The sequence below is a fragment of the Hevea brasiliensis genome, chromosome 5 (genome assembly GCF_030052815.1).
Source record: "Hevea brasiliensis isolate MT/VB/25A 57/8 chromosome 5, ASM3005281v1, whole genome shotgun sequence".
Classification (NCBI taxonomy): Eukaryota; Viridiplantae; Streptophyta; class Magnoliopsida; order Malpighiales; family Euphorbiaceae; genus Hevea; species Hevea brasiliensis.
In genome coordinates, this window is record NC_079497.1 from 11,123,683 (window position 1) to 11,138,823 (window position 15,141).

Sequence of the window (15,141 nt, forward strand, 5' to 3'; positions counted from 1 at the left end):
CAACACTTAAAAGTGACCAAACAAGCAAGGTTGAGAGAAAAGTAGGCGATTTGACTTAAAATGAGCCCCAAAGCAGGTGATTAGTGATCCTATAGCTTCCATAAAGTGTGTTGCAATGTCAGGTTATTTGGGAGTAATTGGAGTATAGCAAAATAGAGTTTCAAGCTCCGGGATACTTAAAGAGTACTAAAAAGGATCCAAAACAAGAGAGCAATCAATTGCCATTAAGGAACCCTTAAAAATTGGCGATTGGAACTCCATTGGCTCTATGGGGATGCATTATAACTTAGTGCAAAGTTTAATAGTACAGACTTCAATAATAAGATTCCAAATAAAGGAACCACAATAGGGCCTCATGGCACCTAAGTGAGCCTATAGTGAATGATTGGTATTCCTCTATATTGTCCCTTGTGGCAACCTAAGACGAGAGGTGAATAGGGTGTTAATTAAAAAATTTAAAGGCTAAGAGAAATTTTTGAGTGAAAAGCACAAATAAAAAATAGAAAAGAAGGAACACAAGAGATTTTATAGAGGTTCGGCTATCTCAAGCTTATATCCTCTCCTCAATGCTCTCCTTGAGAGTTAACTACACTAAAATTCTTCTTTAAATAAAGAATAAACCCCTTTCAATCACCACAAGAGCAAACTCTTGTTCTTTTATAAATTCCTTTACACTCAAGAGCAATTAATACTTTATCACACTCAAGTAACAATAAATGCTCACAACAACCTTGAACTAACTCCTAGAACTAAGAAATTACAACTCAAAATATCAAGCTCCCAATAATCAATTATAGTAGCTTAAGTTTTAGAGAGAGAGAAGAAGAAAATATTTTGAATACAACAAATTCTCAAAGAAATAATTATTGTTGTAACTTCCCTACAGTCATAAATGGTCTCTATTTATAAATTTGGCAAGAAAATGACTGTTGATGGTACATTAAATGTAAATTTAGCTATTCAACCATCTAAAATTCCATTTTATTGAATTGCAGAAATCCAGGTTCGGCTATCGAAGGTTAGGGCGCTAAAAAACATCATTTAAAAACTAAACTTGGCTATCGAAGTTTCCAACTACGGCTGCCAAAGTGCATCTGGACAAAAGAGCAAACAAGCTTCAAAAATTAATAACTTTTTAACCCAAACTAGGATTTTTGATCCGTTTAAACCGTTAAAAAGCTAATTTGATAAACTTTTCAATGAAAGTATTTTCAAAAACAAATTTGCTTTTCTCAAAAATGAAAAAAAAAAAATTCATTTTACTCCCTCTTAGTCAACAAATTGACAAAATAGAGACATTAAGAAATTTTAGAAAATCCTAGACTTGAGCCAACATAACTAACTATGAGATTTACAAGATAAAAGAAAAATATATATTTTAGTGTCTCCTTGATATTTGCTTCAATTTCTTGCTTTCTTTCAATTTTAATTTAAAGTAATTTCTCAATTTTGAACTTGAGACCTACAATCTTAATACAAACACTTCTAAGATGGATTAGTAGCACATTGATTGTTTATTATCATCAAAACATGGATTACGACTCTTAGGTCTAACAATCTCTCCCTTTTCGATGATGACAAATAATTAGTGGATGAGAAAAATTAAGCATAAGTAAAGTATGTGTTTTTCAAAAATTCTCTCCTTTAATGTACTCCCCATTTCAAAAATAATTTATGCCTCAATAATTAGAATTTGGAGAGCACATAAGAGAGGTTTTGACTAAATGAATGTAATACCATAATGTCATGCGTACTAGATAAATGATGATGTAAAGGTATTTCTATATCAATAACAATCTAGTAGATCAGATTATGTATCATAAGTATACCAAAAACTATCATATAAATATATCAAAAAATATGTATCCCAACTAAAAAGCATATATACCATGTATAAAGCTTAGAATATGAAACTATACATCCACTATCTATAAATCTCTCCATTTTGACATCATCAAAATACACTCTAAAGGGGAAGACATATAAAAAAATATGATCAAAAGTACTCCTAAAAGCATTAAGACTCTAGAGGAGGCAGAGAAGCTATATCTGGTGGAGGAGTGTTAGAGGCCATCTGCTGAAGAAGAGTGAATATCTGGGCCATCTGCTCCTCCACGTGCTGGTGATAATGTAGCTAGCAGTCCTCTATCTGCTGTAAATGATCCTGTCCTGTAGAAGCAGTGGCTGCACCAGCCTAATCAAAAGTAGCTCCTGCTGGTGTGCTGTGTGGCTGAGATCTCTATGGCTATGGCCTCTGTGAAGATGCAAGGCGATGCCTCCTAGCATACTCATAGTTATCCTGGTAGACAGTGAGCCCCATGTGTGGTAGAGTGTCCACAGTGTAGAAACCATAGTCTCTGGGAATAGTCATGGCAGCCTCTATACCCGGATCAACTCTAAGGGCCATAAGAAGTCTCGTAATAAGACGACCATAGGGGAGACACATAGTAGAATGCCTAAAAGCTATGGCCATAGTGTGAAGGATTAAGAAGGGTAAGTTGAGAGGTCAACTCTCTGGAAGGCAGGTCATGATAAACATGTCTGTGTAGGTTAGGTCAGACCTATGACCAACTCTAGGAATTATCTCATGAGTAACTATATGGTGAACAACCTTGGGTACTACCCCAAGGTATGCAGTATGGAGACGAACAGGGTCATCAGTATGCTTACCCTAAGAGACAATCCTGACTTGATCAGTAGGAGTATAGGGCTCAGTGATCCATTGATGAGTGTTAGTTACTACTACACCATTATTTGGAATCCCTAAATGTTGAGCAATGGTAACAGGAGTGAGGGAGACTCCGATTTGGTGAACAAAGCTAACTAGAGTGATGGGGTTAGACTATTGGACCATATGTAGGTTAGCATAAAAGTCTCTAAAAGGTTCTCTCTGGTGGAACTAAGAGTGGTAATGAAAGAGTCCCACCTTTGGGCAATAAAAGGGGTAAGAAACCCATGGATAGTGAAGTGAACAACAAAGTTAGGGTCAACTGGTCTACCTAGGTCTACGAATCTCCTAAAAAAAGATGTATATCTCTGAGTTCCTAGTGATTATATCAAACTCAAAGGCTGGAGGAGAAGTTTGGGTAGATGGACCTCTATTGGACTCTCCCCTAGGTCTTTTTCCATGCCCTCTTATGACCCATTGAGACTAAAAAAACAGAGTGACAGTAATGTTATAGTACCAAGCGCAAAAGACCATATTTCAAAGTCAAGAGCAACATAATCCAAACCAACCATAAGATATATATTTAAACTCAATCGACAAAAATATGGAATTATGCACACAACTACTTGGCAAAGCATAACTTTGATCATAAGACACAAGGCAACATTAAGCAACCATAGGTAGTAAGCATAATATGTCATAAAGAAAATTAAGCACACTTAAATTTGTAACCAATATGGTCAATTGTCATATGTTTAGACATATAAAGCAGCAATAAGTTGCAACACATTTGCACTTTATCATGAAAAGGAAAAAAATTTTAGACAATAACAAAGAATTTGGCTTAAGATCTCCAAAACATTTCACAGAGTATCCATAGAATATGGTCATGAGCAACTTTAGATACATGAATAGTTTCAATAACAAATCACTAGACACCTAATTGTACTTGAACATAGTAAGGCAGTTAAAAAAAATTAACTGACATATTTTGATCACAGAGCCATATACATATATATAGATCAACAAACACAAGGTGCACAAATTTCTCAAAATTAACTCTAGGAAAGATATTGCATTAATAACTTTAGAACCATGGCAATAGCATCTAGGAAATAGAAGTAAATTCTCAAAAGAGAAAGTCAAGACAAAAAGTATAACTGAAAGCATATGTTTCTAAAAAGAACACATGTAAGTATATCTCAAATTCCACAAACATACATAAGCATAGTGAGCAAGACACAAGCTTGTGTAATTTAAAAAAAAAAAATCAATGCTCAAAACTATGGCAACTTTAGTTTCAAAACACATAAAAAGCAATTTTAAAGCAAAAAGAGTCTCAACATAAGATAATTTTGTACATAGTGGTTTTGGCATTTTATGATGTACCAAAAAGAAAAGTTGCCAAAGTAAAAGGAGTTATCTACATAAAGCAGGTTAAAATAATAAGAGCAGTAGCGCATGTTTTCATGGTAGGTAATTTTATGACATATGTAACTACACAAGTCACACAAAGCTCAAGATTTTTATCTAGATGCACACATAGCCGATGGATCAATCATTCAAATAATTCTTAATGGGGCACATAACAGATCAAGGACACAGCATGCATATAGAGATTTAGAAAGCAAAAAGTAAGTTTGACACATCTATTAAAGAAAATTTAGGATTGAAAAAGTATATAAAATTAAAAGAAATTTGATAACTCACATATTGTGCATAACAAACACCAAATTTAACAATGTCCAATCTGAGCATCAATAAAGGAATTAAATAAAAGCAAGAGAAATTCACATTAACAATCTTAACAAAATTCTCAATCTAGCATAGCTTGAAAGAAAAGGAAAAAAAAAAAAAAAAAAAAAAGAGACAAGGTTAGGGTAACTTACCGGAAAAAGAGAACAACAAAAATTAGCAGCCCACAAACGAATTAACTAGCAAATTTCATAATAAAAAAGAAAGCAATAAGTATAAAAACTAGTTAAAAATAGGTGAATTTGAAAAAAGAACAGAAAACACCTGGTTTCACAAGAAAATTCAAATGTAAAACCCCAAAAAGATGTTAAAGACTTTGAAAACTGATGATAAAGAAGGTTTAGGTTGTAAAAAGACAAATTTTGTAGGGAATTTGAATGAAGAGGGAAAAAAAAGTGAGAAAGATATGGGAGTGAGAGTCACAAGAGAAAGAAAGGGGTATAGGAATGTGGTTGCCGAATATCAAAGAGAAAGGATTGGGGATTTTTGAAAACCCAGGTTCGACAGTCGAAAAGAGGACTTTCAGCTGCAGAAAGTGCCTCTCTTGAAATTTTAAAAACAAAATTTCAAGGCCATATCAACATCAAAAACCTTTTCTTTTTTAGTAAATAAAACTTCTAACACATTAAAATTTTGAAAACATTGAGACAAATCTTAAAAATACCAAACATACACCAATTTAACAAGAATTTTTAAGAAGCATATACAAATTCAATCATTATAATTTCAGCATCAAAGTTATCAAGCATGCCTAATTCTCTCTTAATGAAATTGTAATGATCGGGCTTCAACCACTAGAGGAAGTGTTTGCTTTGGCCATAAGCCTCACGGTTTTGCCCTATAGGTAGAATGGAGAACTTCCCAGGAGGTCACCCATCCTAGGATTTCTCTCAAGCGAGTACTCTTAACCCTGGAGTTCTTCCAACTCTCCAAGCCATTCCACCAAAAGACGCCTCTAGTTATTAGTTCCGCCATTTTATATATCATTACTTTTTGAACCCAAGACCAACTCCGTGCTTTGCCGATGTGGGATTTACCTAAGGGACCTTTCTCCTCCTCTTTCAGGACTCAGCGTCCTCACTGAGGATTGCCCCACTATCGCCCAAGAGGACACGCGAGAGGCTCTGATACCAATTTTAACGATCGGGCTCCAACCACTAGAGGAATTGTCCGCTTTGGCCATAAGCCTCATGGTTTTATCCCATAGGTGGAATGGAGAACTTCCCAGGAGGTCACCCATCCTAAGATTTCTCTCAAGCGAGCACGCTTAACCCTGGAGTTCTTCCAACTCTCCAGGCCATTCCACCAAAATGCGCCTTTAGTGATTAGTTCCACCATTTTATATATCATTACTTTTTGAACCCAAGAACAACTCCGTACTTTGCCGATGTGCGATTTGCCTAAGGGACCTTTCTCCCCCCCTTTCGATCTAAATGTGACACCTCTCACCCGACTATAGTGTAGCTGAGCAAGGCGTGCTATATTCGGTGCCGGAGCACCCTATCTTATCTTACTTTATTCCTTTAATTATTTTCAAGTTATTATCTTTTAATATCAATTATTTTTCTATGGAGAAACGAACGGAATTTCTCCTGTTTTATTATATTTCGCCATGTTTTACTATTCACCTGTTTGAAATTTTTAATAATATATTAAAATAAAAATCTCATCATTTCATGCATCATCTATATATTTCAATTCCGTATTCAAATCTATACAATTTCATTCATATCCATTTCCATACATTCCCATTCATGCTCAACTCATATATGAAAATTTTCAATCTTCATTAAAGAACACGATATACAATTTAATCATATATGAATTAACCGATTTATTAATTTACATCACACACCTATTAATTACATTTTCATAATTTATATTATAATACTATAACTAAGCATTTTATATAACATACAAATTATGACCTATATGGGTCCTATCTACATGTATTGCTGAGAAGGTGACAACCTTGAATACTTCAGACACTTCCGCAGATCAGAACTTCAAAATCTCTATTTAATATTCGCTGGGCTTTACCTTCAGTATCTGCGCGAAGAAACAAATCAATCGCGCTAAGCATTTCTGCTTAGTGGCGCAATAATATAACAAGAAAATAATATATACAAAATATAAATGGAAATAAAAACCTAATTTGGGTAATCAAGAATTATTTTCATTTCATATGGAATTCCTAATATTAATTATCTTTTGTCATATTATATTGTTCTTTGGAATCGCTTGTTTCCTTAATTTACTATAATGATATACAAAATACGAAATATATTAGTATATTACATTTCTATTCATGTTACTTCAGAAGATGCAGTTGTAATTATTTATTTAAATGATATCTATTTTGCTAATATTTTTATCCTTTTACTCAACATTTCCTTGGTGTTTGGATCATTTCATAGTAAATAAAATTTTAAAACTAATTCTAGTTTCTTTTTTATTCATTCATTTAATTCACATTATTCTTAACAAATTTCACTGCCCAAGTAACCTATGATAGGCTGGCTAAACTAGATAACGGTTCGTTGGCTCTGGACACCGCGGTGCCTCGGGCAGTCATATCATGGAATGTGGAACGTCAACTACGTATGCAGTTAAAATGGCTAAAAAGCCATGATAACACATAATCAGACATAAAAGCCATGAGTGCGGGCGCAAAGCCATGAATATGGGTATAAAGCCATGAATACAGGCATAAAGCCTTTCGCAGTACTGCTAAAACAATACCCTACTGGCATGCCAATCTATCCAATCTGACACACGTGTCTAGGCAATACATGGACATATAGTACCATTTAATGTTAGTATATTGTGTTTTATGACTTCACTATTTCATGACAAATTTCAATTATAATTTATACATTCATTTGATTATTCATATGATCGCAATTCACATCAATTATCTTTCTATACCATTGTACTCAAAGTATTAGTCCTTTCTACAATAATGAGAACTAATGTCTCATTCATACATTAATATGATTCATTTATTCATTGATTATATCATTCATATTGATCACAATTTATAACAATTATTTCATTAATCACATTATCTATATTAAACATCCTAATAGTTTTTCTAATTTATTATACTATTTCCTATATCATTGGGGTTACTATTTACTTGACCATTTCCCTTCAAATGTTGACTTTTTAATTCATAATAGAGTTGTTAAGCCTAAGTTCACCAAGATACCACATTTTGCATTTTATTTTTGTTGGCATTAATTGCCAAACTCAATTCCTAACCCCTAGGTTTTATTTCAAATTTTCAGTTTTTGTGTCCTAAGTTTACTATTCCATTGGTCTAAGCTACAGTGATAATTTAAATAACTTGTCTTAATCAAAGTTGTTTCTTTATATGTCTTCTTTAATTTCCTTTTTGAATCACTATATTTGGAGTTTTCTAGCTAAAGTTATGGCCTAAATACCATAACTGGCCGGATAGGACAGTATCCAAAATTTCTGGGCAGAATCCATTCTGACAGTTTTGATGTCCTGAGTTTGGTGGGCAATTTCATTAAGTTCTGGTCAAAATTTAAAGTTGTGTCCCTCATTAAAGTTGTCCTAAATTGTCTAAGCTTTCTATTGATTTAAATTTCAGGTTAATTAGACATTTCTACAGTGAGTTATGACCAAATGAACAAACACTGTTCATTTGGTCATTTTCCAGGGACAACTTATTGGTCACCCAGATTGGGGCAATTTCTAGGTCATTATAACTTGGTTTTCTGGGCAGGTTTCCTTCATTAAAGTTGTGTCATTATGTGTCTAATTTCATGTCCAATTAGCCTTGCACTAATTGAACCTACACAACTCAAGTTATAGCTGCCCAAACTTGCTGGACTCACATCCAGTCCTGTAGGTCACTCAAGGCAACACACTCAACCTCAAATCCAAAGCTACAATTCACTTCAATTCCTCATTATACTCAGCCAAATGGTTACTAATTGACCATTAGAACTTTCATTCACCCACAAATGAGCAAATCTAAATTTTGTGCCCCAAACCCTAACTCCAACAACTACAATTCTTCATACACACAAAATCCATGAATTAAAACACCAAAATCATGTTCAATGGCAGCCATACATAATTATTATGCAATTAAATTGATGAAATCCTAAAGTACCCTAAGGCTGCTGAAATTTCATGGGATATAATCATGCATTTTTAATTCAATTTTTAACAAGTTTTCAACTTAGCTTAGCTTAAATTCATGTTTAGAAGGATGTAAGAGCAAAGAATATGGCACTAACCTCTTGGATGATTTTCTAAGCTTGTTCACACCTCACTTTCTTTCACTTTCTCTTCTTCTAATTGCTGCCCAAGTCTTGCTCTAGTGGTAAGGGAAATTTTTAGTGAAGGAAGGATGAGGTTTTGAGGTGAATTGAAGTGGGAAATGAAGCTTAAGGGAGCTTTAATGGTAGAAAGGGTTTTGGGAATGGGTTCTGCTGGTTGGAGGTAAGGGAAAGATAGAAAATTTGGTTAATTTTTCTGCCTATTTAACTCTTTTAATGGGTTGTATAACATGTGTCACAAGGTGATTGGATAGAAGTAAGCATGAGGTCAAAATTAAAATTTTAATTCATTTTCTTTTCTTTTCTTTTCTTTTCTACTTAATTTCAATTTAATTTTTAACAATATTTATTCACATTTTATGTCATAATACTTATTTACTTAACTGGACAAGTCGGCCAAAAATCATCTCTGAAGACGAAATGACCAAAATGCCCTCCGTTTGGCTTATTGAGCGAAAATCATTTGTATCGATCAAAAAATTTTTCTAAGCCTTTTCTTGGCATTATAATGCCATAGAAACCTCAATGACTCTTCTCCGGAGTCCCAAAAATTATTTCATAAAATTTTCCCTGGGTTTAGGGCTTCTAGCTATGAGGACCGCAACTTCCACAAGGTTACCCATCACTAGAGCATCAGCTCATTTAACTTGGTTGTATTTTATTTCTAAAATTTTTTGTAAATTTTTTTTACTATTATTTGAGTTATTTATGACTCCTCACTCTAGTCTAAATATTTTTTCAAATGTTCTAGCTGTCCGGACTGACACCGGTTACCGAAATAGTAGAATGTACGAAAATGGCTACAGTGAGGGTGTTACAGAAATTTAACCTATCTTCACACAAGGGTTTTGTAAAGACATCAACTAACTGGTGATTTGTATCAATAAATTCAAGAACAACATCACCATTCAACACGTGATCACGTATAAAATAATATCTAATGTCTATATGCTTAGTTCTAAAATGTTGCATAGGGTTCTTAGTCAAATTGATTGTACTTGTCTTATCACATTTAATAGAAATGTGATCAAGAGAAACTTTGAAGTCTCTCAATTATTGCTTGATCTAAAGAATTTGGCTGCAATAAAGACCCGCAGCCACATATTCAGCTTCCATCATAGAAAGTGCAATTGAGTTTTATTTCTTGTTACACCAAGAAACTAAAAAATGTCCTAGGAGTTGATAAATACCTAAGGTACTTTTCCTATTAAGGATGCTTCTAACAAAGTCAGCATTCGAGTAGCAACACAAATCAAAAGATGCATTTCTAGGATATCATAGACCTAAATGCAATGTGCCATTCAAATATTTGAGAATGCGTTTAACAGCATGCAAATGAGACTTTTTAGGACATGATTAAAAACGTGAACATAAACATACAAAAAATATAATATGCGGTCTACTAGCCATGAGGTATAAGAGACAATTGATCATACCTCTATAGAGCTTTCTATCAATCAGTTTTCCATTTTTATTCTTATCAAGTTTGGTGTTTGTGTTCATTGGAGTTTTATTTGGCTTGCTATTCTCCATCCCAAACCTCTTGATCAATTCTTTGGTATACTTGGCTTGGTTAATGAAAATGTTATCCTTAGCTTGCTTAATTTGAAGCCCAAGGAAGAACTTGAGTTCTCCCATCATGCTTATCTCAAACTCACTTCATGGTGTTAGCAAACTCTTCACATAAACACTCATTAGTAGCACTAAATATAATATTATCAACATATATTTGCACTATAAAAATGCCATTTTTATGATTTTTAACAAAGAGAGTTGTATCAACTTTTCCTTTTGAAAAATCATTTTATAAAAGAAAGCTATTAAGCATTTCATAACAAGCTCTAGGAGCTTATTTCAAACCATACAAGGCTCTAGTCAATTTAAAAATATGATTTGAAAACTCATGATTTTCAAAACTAGGAGATTGTTCAACATAGACCTCTTAATCAATAAAGCCATTTAGAAAAGCACTTTTAACATCTATTTGAAAAAGTTTAAAATTCATATATAATGCATAAGCAATCAAAATTCTAATGGCTTCTAATCCGGCTACGAGGGCAAAGGCTTCATCATAATCAATGCCCTCCTCTTGGTTATAGCCTTTGGCTATTAATCTAGCCTTATTCCTAGTTATTTTTCCATCCTCATCTAACTTATTTCTAAATACCCATTTGGTGCCTATGGATGGATGGTTCTTAGGCCTAGGAACTAAGGTCCAAGCCTTATTCCTTTCAAATTGGTTAAGTTCCTCTTGCATTGCAAGTATGGTTGCGTTCCTTTTGCATTGCAAGTACCCAACCCTCATTATTAATGGCCTCATCTATACTCTTAAGTTCTATTTGAGAAATAAAGGCAAGATTATTTCATATATTTCTAAGAAAAAATCTAGCTGTTACCCCTTTTGATGTATCACCAATGATTTGGTCCTTAAGATGATCCTTCTTGAAAGTTCAATCTTTGGACAGATCTTGTTGAACTCCTTAATATAGAACTAGCTAACCTTGTTGCTCTTGAAGCTCAACTTCATCATCTCCCAAATCTTTCAAGTGATTTTCCTTAAGTTAATCTTGATTTCTACTTGATTGAGGATCTCTACGAGTCAACTCATCAAGATTACCTATAACATCATTATCATAAGAAATATTCTTTCTAGGGCCAAAGGGGTTAGCTTTATTAAATACAATATGCATTGACTCCTCAACAACTAAAGTTCTCTTATTGAAGACTCTATATGCTTTACTAGATGTAGAGTACCCCAAGAAGATATCTTCATCAGTTTTGGAGCCAAATTTATCTAAATTGTTCTTGGAATTTAAAATCAAGCATTTGCAATTAAAAATTCTAAAATAACCTACTTTAGGTTTCTTGCCATTCCATAGCTTATAAGGGGTTTTCTTCAAAATAGGTCTAATCAAAACTCTATTTAAAATATAACAAGCCATACTAATGGCTTTCGCCTAAAAATAGGTATGCAAGTCATATCCATTTAACATAGTCCTCCCCATATCTAAAAGAGTCTTTTTTTTTTTTTCAAAAACCCCATTTTGTTAAGAAGTCCTAGGAGAAGGAAAGTTGTGAGTGATCCCTAGTGAGTTACAAAACTTTTCAAATCTCTCATTTTCAAATTCTTTACCATGATTATTCCTAATAGAAGAAATTTGAAAACTTTTTTTATTTTGAACCTAAATTTTTCTAACAAATTGGTTGGGTTAGGATCAGAATTGGGCTCTATGTTCTCCATGAAAAAAGTGGTCCTATGTCTAATCTTTCTAATGGTTTAAAAATCAGGTCATTCTGACCTTCCTAGAGTGAGTTATGGCCATTTGAACATTTACTGTTTATTTTGTCATTTTTCCAGGTCCAGCAATAGGTCATCGAGATTCAAGCCAATTTTAGATCAACTTATGGTCAGTTTTTGGGCAAGTTTTCTTCATAAAAAATGTGGCATTATGACCCTAGTTTCATTTCCAATTGGCCTCACACTAATTAGAGCAACACAACTCTACTTATGGCCATTTAACCTTGCTGTACTCATTGGTCCAGAATTTAGCAATTTAATATCCCTCACTTATCTTAATTCCATTCATCAATTCATGTTAATTCTCAACTCAAAATACACCAAATGACCACAATTAGGCATAATAGTACCAATGGTCAACATTTCATCAAAACCCTCATTGTCATAAACCCTAATTCTTCCACCTTACAAATTTTCATGCAATTCATGCAAGCATAACTCAATAATCATATACACATCCCAAATCAAGCTAAAATCCACGTTTAATTAGATTAAAGCACATCAAAACCTCACTATACCATGGCTGCCGAAAATTACCTCTTTTATTTTCCCATCATTTTCTTAATTTTTTATGCCAATTCAACTTAATTCTATATGTTTTAAAAGATTAAAGAAAGGAGATGGCTTGGAAGATCACTTACCTCTATGAAGCTTTTTCAATCTTCCAAAGCTTTTCAAATTTTTCCTTTCTTCCACTTTCAATCTTTCTACCAAGGCTAATTAACAAGGTTTAACTTTGGTGGGTATGAAATTTATGAAGAAAAATTAGGGTTTAAAGAGCTTATAGTGACCATTAATGGAGGAATTTTGGGTAAAGAGAGAGAGAGAGCCAAGAGAGGAGCTGGCTGGATTCTTTTTTGAGGGAAAAAGTGATTTATTTTCTTTTAATTTTGGTCTAATTTAGGTTATAATTATTTCCAAATTTTCCTAATTTAAAATTATAAATTAATTAGGTCATGCTTGCATCATCGTGATGTGATAAAGCATTTTAAATTTAAAATTTTCTTTTCTTTCATTTTCTTTTTACTACACATCTCTTCATTTTTAATTATTTTTCATTATTTTAATGTTACATATTTTAATGGACATTTAGGTCAAAAGTCACCTCTGAGAGTGAATTGACTAAAATGTTTCTTATCGAGTCTGATTAATTTTTCTAATAGTACTTTGTTAATTCCTGAATTCTGATTCAATTATTTGAACTCGTTTTCTATTCTTTTCTGTGGTTTTCTCATTATAATTAGTTTCATAATTATCCCTAGACCTGGGGTGTCATAGGGTCCCACACAAATTTAGGGTAGCAACTGAGCTCGCAGTCGTTTCCGAAGTCTATCACCTATCACTGGGACCTCTGCTCATTTAACCGATTATGCTTTATTTTTCTTATTTCCATTTCACCTTTAAGTGATTTCTATTAATTTTTATTTATGGCTTTTCTAGATGACTTAAATATGGTTTTAAACATCCTGACTGTCCGGACAGATACTAGTTACCAAAACAGTAGAATGTGTAGCCTACTTAGTATGGGGGTGTTACAGGTTTGGCCTAGATGTAACTCTCCTCTATTTATATATCTTATTTACATTTTATCTAGGAGCATGTTGATGAAATGAAGTCTTTCTAGTTTCATTTCCACTTGATATCTTTGGTTTTTGTCCTTTAGAATTGGACATCTTTGGACTAGGCAGTTGGGGACTAGGCTCACTTAAACTAGATGCTTTAACAAAGATAGTCTTAGAAGGAGATGCTTGAGCAAATTTGTTGTGTCCAAGTCCATACTTGATACTTGGAGACCTTTGAGAATCCAAAATTGTATCAAGTTTGTCCTTTCCTTTTACAAATTTGGAAAGAGAAGTTCTTAACTCAATAATTTTATTCTTCAACTTCTAATTTTCTAATGAGAGCTCATCTAAGGATTTTTGCATATCATTACCTAATGGTTTGTCATTCTCAATTGAGGTCTCATTCTCCTTCCTCTAACTAACTAGTTCCTTTTTCAAAAGTTTATTTTTCTTATGAATTAACTCAAGTTCATCATTCATAACTTTAAGTGTATTGATAAGTTCATCATAAGAAAATTCAACAATATCATCATTCAAAGTTACCTTATTGGAGCTTTCCTCCATTGCCATGAAGCATATTTGGGCAACTTGATCACTAATTTCCTCATCTTCGGAGTCAGTTGATTCATCACATTTTGCTTTGAGAGCCTTCTTCTTGAACTTCTTGAAAGGTTCTTCAATTTGGGATAATTCGTTCTAATGTCTCCTAATTTGATGCATTTGAAGCATATGGGAGGATTCCTCTTGCTACTTTTACCCTTGTCCTTCTTAAAGTTCCTCTTTGGAATGAACTTTTTATTTTGGAAAAGCATCTTCCTTATCCTTCTTGTCACTAGAGCCAATTCTTCTTCATCAAATTCTTTATCATCATCACTAGAGTTTTCAAAAGACACTTTGAAGGTAATGTTCTTCTTGGCCTTGTTGGGTTCCTCCACTTGCTCTCTTTTGAGGGTCATCTCATAGTTAATGAGATTTTCCAAGAGCTCATCAAGTTGCACCTTACTCAAGTCTTTGAAATCCTTGAGTAAGGTTACTTTAGGTAGCCACTCTTTAGGAAGACTTCTTAGAATCTTCTTCACTAGCTCCTCATTTGTGAATGTCTTCCCAAGGGATTTAATTCCTCCTATGATCTATCTCCACAAACCTATCATACATTTGACTTATGGTCTGATCCATTTTCATCTTAAACAACTCATATTGTTAGATTAGGGAATCCATCTTATTTTTCTTTACTTGATTAGTACCCTCATGAGTAACCACCAAAGCATCCCAAATTTCCTTTGCGGTAGACTTCATACACACCTTATTATATTCACTTCTACTTAGTGCACAAAATAAAATATGAATAGCTTTATCATTTAGTGCTACTCTTCTTTTCTCTTGCTCACTCCATTCACCCTTTGGCTTAGCTACATGCACACCATCTACTATTTTAGTTGGGGTGAATGGCTCATTTTCTACAACATCTCGCAAATTAACACCTTCTGATTGAAAGAAATAATACATCCTATTTTTCTAATATAAGAAGTTTGATGATTAAGT